Below are 12,481 nucleotides of genomic sequence, written 5' to 3' on the forward strand. Positions count from 1 at the left end.
TGAGATCACAATGAGGCCATTGACTGAAAGTGTGCCCTCTTCGTCCAGTGACCCTCTGGGATAATTGTGACCCTCTGCGATGTGATCTTTTGATCACAGATATCAAAAGATCACATCGCATAGATGAAATAATATAGGGGAGACCAGGGCTAGTTGACAAATGGGAAGTTGTGAAGGTTTTATATTTCAAGAAAATGACACTGAAGTTAACCAAAATCAAACCAAAGTGGCTTATTTACTGAGAGGTTTAAATGTATTCTTAGGACAAAGGTATTTTTCAAGTCAGGTCAGGAAAGTTTGTCACATTTTTATTTGGGCATGTGTTGAATGTGTTTTACATGTCAGACATGTATACAATTTATCAATAACAATAGTTGACCCGAAACAATATTTTTTATATTTATCTATGTTATCTTTTCAATTTTATTATTTCATGAATCATTGGTGCTTCATAATTGTTTTATAAATGAATGCCCTGATTTTCCGGAAAGTTGTCACAAAAGGTGAACATGTGTTCAATGACCTCCAATATTTTTTCCTGGGGAATAATAATGAAAAATTATAGCATTTTGCTTTTTTTTTTTGTTTGTTTTTTTTTTAGCCAAGACTTTAAGTTTCTATACAGAAATTGACTAAAATATAAACATCCTGAGAAATATTCATTGGAGTAATAAGTGTGACAACTTGCCCTGGCCCTAAATGCCTATGCAGATTTTTGGTGGGATTAAGCACAAAATAATTTACAAGAAGGCATGCTACATCTTGCATTTCGAGCTTAAAAAAAATATCATATAGGAACAGAGAATATGTGATAGATATTTTCAAAATAAAAAAAAATCAAAAATGTTTTCAAGTATTCAAAATCACCCAGCAATTAGATTTTTCCATAATTATATCATGAAACAATTTCCTCCCAATCGTTGCAAATTAGAAAACGATGACACTACCTTGAGGAATATAATCTCTTTATTCTCTTCATAGATTGAATTATACTGTTGTCACTTGGTTCAGAGAGAGTTAATTTGACTCTGAATCAATGTGTTTTTTCATCAATAAACGTTGTTTATGAAAGCACTTGATCTTCAAGAAAGCACTTGATCTTACGATACAGACTTCACTCCCTAAATGTATAGGAAGAGCAATGCAATGACAAACACTGCACAAAGCCACACAACCTCTCAATGACCTGGTTTTGCATGATAATAGAGAAGCTGGGCTGCCTCTCACTTTTCTGCCAAATACATGCTAATTATGACATAAGAGGTCAAACTAATTAGCTCTGTGTTTGAACTTGATTGTAGCTGCTATTTGAGACGTTAAAAAAATACAGAGAATGAGATATTTATATCATTATGCTGTTTGGTTGTAATCGGTTTTTCTTTTGCATTGAACAAGTGCTATTAATGAAATGATTACCCGTTTTATTATGTCAGACTTATCTTGGCCCAGTAATGTGTCAAATGTTCCACTCTGTCAAATCAGCACTGAGCAAACACCATCATGTCAACAGTGAATTATCAGTGTTTATTGTTTAGATATGTTAAGTAAAGTATGCCATTATACAGAGCTTAGAGCTCTAAGTGGTAGTTTAAGGGTCCATAAATTCAATTAGACACTATTCTGTTCTGTCCTTTAATGTGTTATTCACTATGTTATATCTATGATGGGAGGTCTGCTGACTTCTGAAGAAATATTGCCTGGGATTTCCATATATATTATCAGCTAAATGGCACCTTTCTGAAGTGTAAGGGCCACAGATGCTTACATGACTGCAATCACAGTGCACCTCTCCCATAGGACATCCGCTAGTCATTAGAAATAGCTGTGACTGGGGCACCCCGCGAACAGAACCACACACACAGTCCCCAGAGCAGCCTCCACTCGGCCTCTTTTCGCTAATACTCCAGTTTAGCGGAGCCATCAAGGATGAGGCAAAGGTCCTGACATATGCTAGGGGCTGCTGGGGGTCCCAGATGATGGAGGACAGTGTAAGATGGAGGCCAGAAGGATCCCAATTTTTGTGTCTCTTGTCTCTACTGAGTCCCTCAGCCTCACGCACCTCTCCAATGTTCTCCTTTATCCTTTTTTGGCATAGGCCAGCCTAACCTCCTCAGGGCTAACCTCCTCTTCTGAAAGAGAGAGAGAGAGAGGAGGGAAGGGTGGTTTTCTAAAAGAGCAGCTGCTGTGAAAGAGTGCCATTTCCTCCTGCTGTCAGTACTATAACCCCCCCGGGTGCAACCCCCCATCCTCAAACTCACAGACAGTGTCCACCGCCCATTTCCCCAATTAATATGCATATTAACTTGTTTTTCTTAGTTGTGAGCTCCAGTGACAAAGCGGGAAAACATATGCTTAAAATATTTATGATCTCACACAGTAATTAAGAGCTCTCAGAGCATTCAGAGAGAACAAGTCAAACAGGCACAATGGGCAGAAACAGGCAATCATTGCCCTCAAAAACACACAAATACAGACACACCCAATCTGTCTTCATGTTGTGGAAGAACTTAAAGTAAAATCTTGGGTTAAATGGAAGTCTGCAGGGCAAGCAGCTGCCAACACATTTTTTGAGAACTGAGGTAAGAGTCAAATTTCTGTGGTAATCTAGAGCATGTAATTGATGCGGTTACACAAATATATAGCTTATTATTAAGGAAAATTTCAGGTTCAATACAAGTTATGCTCGGCCTACAGCATTTGTGTGGCATAATGTTGATTAGCACAACATTTATTTCAACTTGTTACAGTGACGCATTTACAATGGAAGTGAAAGGGGCCAGTAAGTAAATATTAAAATACTCACTGTTACATAAATATCACCACAAGACATAAACAACATGCTTGTTAATGTTAAAATTGCTTACTAACATTTCCTGTGTATAGTTCTATCCAATTTTACAACTTCATTGCCATGTTGCTCGTTCTCACGCTCGTGCACACACTCCATAGAGTTGCGAGCATCGACCAAAACAATGACGTAACGTACAAAGAGACAACGTGATTCACCGGCATCATGCTGACAGATGAGGTAGCATAATTAAAATTAAACATTATAGCAATAGAATGTATATATTTTCTGTATAGCCATGTTACATACACCAATTAATTGGTCTTTTTGCATTATCTTGAACTTTGTCTAGCATGTGTTATTGTAGTTTACCTTGCTGAATAATTACAGATTAACATTGTTTATGACAGTTACTGTGCAGGCAAGATAAAATTAGATAACATTACACAGATATATCCTTATGGCACTATATTTCACGTGCTTTGCAGTTATGTAAGCTTACCTGTCCAGTAATAAGAATGCCAATTCAGGGTCGGTTTTGATCCCCCCCAAGAATTAAATGCCCTGCCAATGTTCACTCTAGTTTTCACTCGACCATGATCACATTCCTGCTTAGCCAGATGGGATTCAGTAGATTCAGTAGAAGCACTGAGCCAAGGCTCTCGGGAGTGCACATAAACGTCACATCCTTTGGAAATTCCCTTCGCATGCAAATTAGTCTACAGGCTTTAATAGGCAACCTTGGAAGTATGGGAAGGGACATACTGCACCTTTAACTAAGTTAGTAGCAATGAATGTGTTTTTAATTTGCATTGTTCTACAATATATAATCTTAGACTGAAATTAACTTACACTGAAAGAAACTGAAATTAACCTAAATATTTATCATCAACAACTCATTGCATTCCTTCAGCTCTGTCCCATGCAGCTGCATCAAATGACTCTGGGTGGAAGAAGCATTAGTTCTCTTTCGATTAAACATTGACATTGCGTAATTATGCAAGTGGTCTATGTCAGTGAGTCACGTGGTTTGGTGCAGATGGGGGACTGGTTTGTGACAATAGATTTGAAGGATGCTTATTTCCACATTCATATTATGCCAAGGCAGGCGCTTTCCCAGGTTTGCTTTTCTGGGCAAAGTGTACCAATTCTGCGTACTTCTTTATAGACTTGCGTTAGCACCTCATATGTTCACAAAATCAATGGATGCATAACTGACACCCATGAGGCTTCATGGCATCCACATTTTGAATTAACTTGAAAATTGTTTGAAGTTAACTCAACGAGTTTGGCTGCCCAACATCGAGATGTTGTTCTCAGTCACTTAAAGGAGCAATATGTAATATATTTACTGTATTAAAGCATAACATTCCCATAATATGTTATCAGAGATTTAGGAAACCTGCTAAGTTGAAATACCGTCTTCTCCGAATAGAATGCAACAGCCAGTATAATTCTACTTTGAAATGTCCATGGAATTCTCTTTCTGTTTTGGCCTGTGTGATCCCGCCCACTGCCCATTTTGAATTTTGACACCCCAGAGTGCTGTAGCCATGGAAGCCAGCAATACATCTAGCTAACATTGACAGGGTTATATAAAGTCCACATGAGCTGGTTCATAATTTGCAAACAATAAAAACATTGGAAAAGTATACATTAGCTGATCAACTTAGTGTAAGGCTCGTTGTTTGCCATTGTTAGTTTGCTCATTCCTGTTGCTTGTCCTCAACCTGGCAACCCACGTGAGCTTCGAGTCTGGGGAGGAGAGGGCGGGGGAGACAGCTCTCTCCAATATATATCCAATATTCTCCAAGAACGTTTTGGGGCTGGAGTTACCCCAGCAATGCTTAAAGTCTATGTAGCCACTATAGCGGCTGAGCATGGTGAATGGAGTTTCTATCGGAAGACATTCTGTTGTCTCCCGTTTTTTTGCGAGGAGCACGTAGGCTTACACTTTTTCGTCCCATTTGCGTCCCTTCATGGGATTTATCTGTGGTGTTAGAGTTGCTCTTGGCTGCTCCGTTCGAGCCTTTAGCATCAGCATCTGATACATTTCTGACTCTTAAAATGGCCCTGTTATTAGCATTGGCATCGTTAAAGAGGGTTGGTGATTTGCATGCCCTGTCGATCAATTCGATCAAGTAAGAGATGCATGGTTTGCATTTGCCTCTGTGTATTCTAGCCTATTATATGAGGAGCATGGCATTCTTTTGGGCATTGGCTAGAGGTGTGTCTTTAGAAGACATTTGTATGGCAGTAGGATGGTCCTTTCAGAATTCTTTTGTTAGGTTTAATAATTTTGACAAGAGTTTGTCTACTGCTTCCCAAGTTCTTTCTGTTGGATCAGGAGTAAGTTCTTGAGATTTCTATTTCTTTTGCTTGCATGTGCACCACTGTTAGCTTGCCAGATGGGCTTAGAGAGTTGGCAGCTAATGTTCGCATGGTGTGATTGTATCTCGTCCCATTTGTGTAATTACACAATGTTGATGTTTCATCGAAAGGGAACGTCTCGTCACCAACGTAACATTGGTTCCCTGAGAGGGAACGAGACATTGCGTAGCTAGCCATACTCTCTAGTTGCTGCATAGTTTCATGCCTCTTGCAGAAAATCTGGTGAAATGGTGCCAAGCGTCCACCTTGTAAGATCTGTTTAGCTCAGAAACAGAATAAGAGTAAGATAAATTATACAGAGTTTACCCCAAAATTCCTCAACGTCATAAATTAAAGACTGTGGCCTGAAAGACCCCATAAGATACATTTTCTCTGTTACAGGTCATTTCCATTCACATTCTGTTACAGCTCATTCACCAACCTGTTTGGATGTTTGTCTATGTGTGTTAGTTTAGTTTTTATGTTGTAGATTAATAATAAAGTTTTGTTTGTAGTCAAAGAGGAATTGACTGTGATATATTATGATAAATAATCTCGTCAATTGATACTTGAAGGTCTATGCTCCGTGCTTGAACAATATTTAAACATATTTGTGATATTATTTTTGAGGGCCATCAGAATAGTATACCCTTGAGAGTTAACAGATGCATCATATCAACTCAGCGTGGCCGAGTGATCAGATGTAAACCTCAATATTCCCAGAATGAATCATTATTGGAAAATTTGTATGTAGCTTTCTAATCTGAACATTTGTCATTTATCCTTCATATAATGGTGGTTGAATGTGGCCTTCCTAAATTTGCTAAGCTAATTTACATATAATTTAAATATATTAAACATATTATCAATGATGAATGCTGGCAGTTGTAAATATACCCTGCCAAAAAGTCACTAATTTCCTACAGCCTATATGGATTCCATGATGCGGCTTCCTATGGGCTTCGCTTCAGCGCCATCAGCCAGTAAATTGCCCTAACTGTATACAGGTTTCAGACCATGTGACTCACTGACATAGTTCCATTTGCGCAATTACACAATGTCTCGTTTCCTCTCAGGGAACCAAGGTTACGTTCGTAATTGAGACGTTTTACAGTCAGCTTGATAGTCATGCAGTCTACACTAAAAAAAGTCAGCCTAAAAATGTTGCTTTATGTTGTAACATCTAAGTTAACTGGTTTGATTCATGTCAGAAATGTTATTTAACGTCACTGGATCAACCTGAAGACATGAAGTTTCACCAACAAAACAAATTTTAGCTGAAGTAGATTTACAGTAGCTCCTTTAGGTAACAATTGCAGGTTACCACTTTTCACACCATACATTCAATATTCATCCTCCAGATAAAAACTGAGTCAAAAACTGGTGCACTCTTTGTTTCTCACTTACCTCTGATTCCAGTGTCCTCTTGACTCCTTCCATTTGTCTCTTTTAAATTGAACACCCTCTTTGCAATGTTTTAAAGGGGCCATCGTGCTTCTCTCGTTCCAGACTCCATGCCTCATTCTGTGCAATGACTGACAAAGTTTCTTACACTGCTCTCTCTTCAGAGCTTGTTGTCTCACAGGTGCTCAGTGCCACACTGGCTGCATTTTGTCAATAATCATTTATTTGTTGCCGACAATGGTAGGAGCCATTACATCTGACTTCCCTGTTTCATCAGTTATGGATAGATTATTGGATGTGAACACCTGCACGAGCAGCGGTGCGCACTGCTTGGACTCACCTCGTGGCTGAGATTAGATCAAGTATTAAACTGTTGTTTATTGTCAGGCCAAAAAAAGCTAGACCGGGAAGAGCCATGGGGGAATTCCTCCGAGGCTTGCTGCTTAAAGTTAACACAACACCCATCAGCAGGCACCTTAAATTGTTTAGTAATGTTGTTGAGGTCCCCCGTAAGCTGGTGGCCATGTATTTGTCACAGGTATTACTGGATGTGATAAAGCTCATGATCAGGGCTTTTGGCAGATGTGAGGCTGTTAGTCATTGTTTTGTTGCATTGGAAAAAGCATGAGGAGGCATGGTTGATGCTGGTACCACCCTTTCATATGATTCTAGGAGGAACAGATGGAAGCAGAGCACTTTGCCAGAAGCGACCAACTACTTGAAACTTCAATCCAGGACTTCAGTCCAGCAGTGACCCCAAAAAAAATAACTGGGCTCTGCTGACCGAGCTTAAAATAAATCAGTGGACATTAGCTTCATTTTTACAAGCATTTTAGGCTGCAAATATGGTGCTATTTGTTTTTTTGAAGAGCAAAATCATTTTAATACTTCAGAAGGAGAGAGGAAATGTTGGCCTACATAAATTAAAGAACTAACAAGGGGCATTAAGTTGGTAAACATTGACTTAAACTAACAAATACTGAATTGTGTCAGTTCCAGCTACTTAAAGCAGAATTTAAGGTAAATGTATTTAACTAGCTTTATTATCTATATCTGATATTTTTTATTTATGTATTTACTCATCTTTTAACAGGAGCATTGCTCATATAATTATAGTTCAATGGGCAAATCTATGCAACACGTCTCCACACTAAGCATGTCTTTATATAGACACTACATTATTCCCTGCTGTATGCTGCATTATTTAGCAGACTTAATCAACATGTAAGCCTCTCTACATCATCATTCCATCTATATATAGTAAGAAACAAAAATCACATTATTCATAATTTCCAGGTTGTTTGTACTTACCCACACAGCATAGTGTACCCACAGTTGTGTAGACGGTTGTAATGAGACATTTAACTACAAGGCATGACTCAATGTGTAAATAACATGCTGTTTTGTCATTATTCAATAAAATGTAAATATATTGAGGGGAAGAAAAGAAAATTACATAAAATTTTAAAGGGGACCTATCATTCTAAATGTTCTATTAATCAAAAATGAACGCGTTTAAATTCAAGTGTGTCAAAATGAACGGTTTTCAATGGGTTTCCTCGCCCACAACTGGTGACGTACTCCACCCTATTATCATAGATCCTTCCCTGATTGATCTACACCCAGTCCCCCATTTTTTTCCACGCTGGAGCAGATAAAGTGAAAAGAATAATGTCTCAGCTTCGAAAATGTCATAAGTATTCTGTTGTTGGCTGTAAAAGTCAACATAAGAGTCTTCATGTACTCCCGGCAACAGAGCCACTGAAGATGCAGTGGACAAGTTGGACTGGTAATCTGGTTTACGGTGCATTTTTCCGGTTGGCCGATGCACTTTGACCATGGGCGGACTGGCATTTGGGAAAACCGAGCTGGCCGGTGGGATGGCCGAAAAATGAGCCGAATGAGCCGCGATAAGCTAAAATGAGCCACGCCGTTATGCAGAACGGACCACAAAATGGCGCTGCAATATGCAGAAAGGACAGTAACGCCCGACCTGGCCCCGCTCAACTTTCGGGCCAGTTGCTATTTAAAATCCCAGGGCGATTTCTCTTTCCAGTCCAGCCCTGCCTGAACCGAAGCACAACCTGTAAAGGCACAGCCCTCTTCCGGAAAGAGGGTGGGGAGCAGCAGCTCATTTGCATTTAGTGAGACACACAAGAAATTAATGTTTTTGATTCCACCCAAAAAGAAGCATTTATAACATGGTATGATAAACGATCCGTGGGGAATTTTGTGCTGAAACTTCACAGACACATTCTGGAGACTCCTGAGACTTATATTACATCTTGTAAAAGGGGCATAATAGGATTCCTTTAACAGTTAACTTGAAAATTACAGTTAATTACAGCAATTCAAATGGTTCATCTTACTGTAAAATAATATATATTTACCATTACATTTAATTAAATTAAACAAATGAATATAATAATTCCTATTATTAAAAGTTTGACCTGGGGACTTTGCATGCAACATTTCAGTGATAGAGAATGGAATCTGAAGTACTTTATTGACACAAGTAACTGTAATCATAATTTATCTTATGAAATTTTCTTTAATTTGCATCAGCTGATTTCAGATTGACAGTATTCTCATTTTGTCCTCTTGCAGGACTAGAAGAGTATTGGTCAGATGTCACTCAGTGAGGTTGAAAGGCTCAGAGTAAGGTCAGTTTCACCATGCTGCATTATTGATTTGCCACTGCTCACATGTTTGCCCATCGAAGCTCTCTGTAAGGAAGTTAAGAGAAAAAGTAACATAGCTTGGAATCAAACATAGATGCAGATTTGGGGAAAAAAGGTGTTCAGACAGGGAGGCACACATTGTAACTTGTTTTGTTATCGTGGTGGGGACTTTCCTTTAACTAGAAACCTTTTATGCATTTTAAGAGGGTGGGAATGAATGATTAAATCAAGAAAAATACATGTGGTCCCCACAACGTAGGCAAAACTTGTCTCACACACCTGAAAGCATTTGTCAAAAAAACATGGTGAATGCAAAAAAAAAACCTAATTATTTAATCTAACCCTTTCATACATACTGTCATGTATTACATGTTACAGTTAATAAATAGGCCACACAGAGTAGTGTCACACATATGTGTTTCTGCTACAGCCAGTTACATTATTGCCAGATTCAAATTGGCTTTTGCACTGACACAAGCTGTGATGGTCAAGCGTCTGTAATTTATATTGCCTCAAATATTTACTTATGAATTCATTTAAACCACAGAATAAGTTTATTTTATATACATACATCCAACTCCTCACCAAAGTACCATGATAAAAAGTTTACAGCTCTTGTACATCAACTCAAACATGATCTTCCTCTGATGCATGCTGCCATGTTTAAATTAGAAACTGTTGTCATTAGTCAAACAAACAGCTACACAATGAGTGTTTTAAAGCTGCCTTCAGACTACCATGATAACAGTTCACAGCTTGTATATACACAGTCATCATATCTAAATGTGATCTTCCCATGCATGCAGCCACATCTACTTATTAAGTGCAGATGCAGTTTTCATTCACACAAAGAGTAATTCAAACAGTTTTTTCAGGTATATAATATGAATAAACAGACAGCCAAATCATCACAAAAGTACCACAATAACTGTTTAAAACTCATATACTCATAGTGAAAACATGCTGATTGAGCATGATTATCCAGTGCACGCAGCCAAGTCTGTTTATATTAGCGCTTGTCATACACACACACACACACACACACACACACACACACACCCGCACACACACAATGTCTGAGAAGTCAAAATGTACATAGGCAAACCTGACTGCTGATATTATTTGTTAATTAACACAAGATAAATAAAACAAATACAGTCCAGCAGACATAACCCATTTGTTCAAGTTTACTATATTATATACAGTATTTTTATTTTTATGACACTGAAATAATGACATTTTTGATTACATATATGCTCAGTTTTACAGGAACGCAAACTGGTTATAACAGAGTAGTTTTAAAATCACAGTTGGTAAATACATATTTTCTTAATGCTTTTGATTTAAATGGAGAGCCTTTAAACTAAATTCACTGAAGTTTTCAGCAAATGGGTTAATAAATCGATCACTTTCCCATTTAATTTTATTAAGAGCACTTATCTTACTTATCTTATCACAAAAAGTACATGTACAGTAGGATAGCTAGAAAACTATAGCCTTGAGTGATCAGAGAGCAACAGAGATTTCTTTCTTTTACTTTTTTTTCTTATTCTGAACACAAAGGAGTGGGCTGGGGATCGGGGGGGTGTGAATATCCTGGTCCATTTATTTAATAAAATGGCAGTTCACCTACAAGCTTCCAAAAGGATGCAAGAGTATCATAAATATTGTCCATGCGACTCATGCATCATTTTCCAAGTCGTCTGAAGGCAGCTAACATGCAAATCATTTTTCAGTAAAAACCTTGGTTTTCCGTTGCATTTTCATGAGCACTATAAGAGCTCACAATCCATTGCCATTGCATTGGAAAAACATAGTTAAATAGTTATTTGTTATTAATATGTTTTTGAATTTGGTCCAAAGTAGAAAAATATCATCAACTTGTGTCTGTAAACCATCTGAGCTATAAAATGGTGGAGTCTCGTCAATATAACCACATGCCTTTAAACCACTGAAATCATCTTCGTGTAATGCCCCCTCTGCATTTACATGCCTTCAAAAATTGCTTTTTCATGCATCACACAATGGCATCCATGTCCTTAAGTGCTTAATGGCTGAGAGTCTGTGCTGCCATTAGCATTAGCCAAGTGCAGCTAGAGAAGCGTTAGCAGATTCGTCAGAGGGCGTGGGTTGGACTGCAGCCCATAAAAAGGGGCTGCACGTCAAAACCTATTAGCTGGCACGCTTTGATTAATGTTGTAAGTGATTGTGTGAATAGCACTCTGGGACTGCAGGAGAGAAAGGTTATCCTCTCACAGAGGAGCAACATGAGAATGTCACAAGAATAATGAATATGCCTGTCATGTTATTCCCCCCCATCCCCCCCGGCATTCCCTCTATCATTCTCATTCTACCTGTTTTCTCATCCAAAGCTGCTGGTACTTTCAGGCAACTGCTGCATTGAGGGTTTGATTTGAGCTTCATGTGTTTGCATGGCTCCTCCCTGCTCCTCTGTGTCTGGTGTAAAGACACATGAATTATTGATTTGCTGTGATAATAGAAAGAGATATGTCATATCTTTTGGGCTATATGCCCCTATCATATGTGGATATTAAGCAGACCTGTGTCTGTAAATATTGGATAAATACGTGTGCCAATACAGAAAAGAATATTTTTAAATATGTGTCTAAGTGATGTTATCTAAAAGATGCTGTGAAGGGGAAAAAATTAAGAATCAAAAAGATACAATGAGCTAAATTTAGATTATATTTCATTTGTTTTCTTTCTGTGTTTAAATTCAAAACCCTTATTTAGCTAAATGTGTGCAAATCTATTCCACTGGAATGCTCTGCGCTTGTAAATGCTTTAAAAATAAGCAAATAAATAAACTATAAAAATAGTTTATTTATTTGCATATGTTCTGGTATTTTACAACACAAATATATGAAGCAAAATGTAATTGACGGAATCTCAGTTGTTTTATTCCAATATTGCACAACATCAGCCAATCACAATAGCTCAAATATCACCTCAGTACTTTTACATCTCTGAGCAGGCACATGCATACAGGCAGCTGGATCCTTTGACATTTGGGACATATAGTCATATTTTAAGCACCATTTCCATTTGATCTGTTACGCCAACCTGGGTTAGGTTCCCAATTCGATATCCCACCACCCCCAAACTCCTGTTCCCTCATAACATTTTCAGATGAATCCATCTGCTCTCCTTGTCTTTTCACCACACACCCCCCTTCTCTACAATGGATCAATAAATGAAATGCTATATTTAAACTGAA

Source organism: Xyrauchen texanus, chromosome 11 (assembly GCF_025860055.1).
Source record: "Xyrauchen texanus isolate HMW12.3.18 chromosome 11, RBS_HiC_50CHRs, whole genome shotgun sequence".
NCBI classification, from domain to species: Eukaryota; Metazoa; Chordata; class Actinopteri; order Cypriniformes; family Catostomidae; genus Xyrauchen; species Xyrauchen texanus.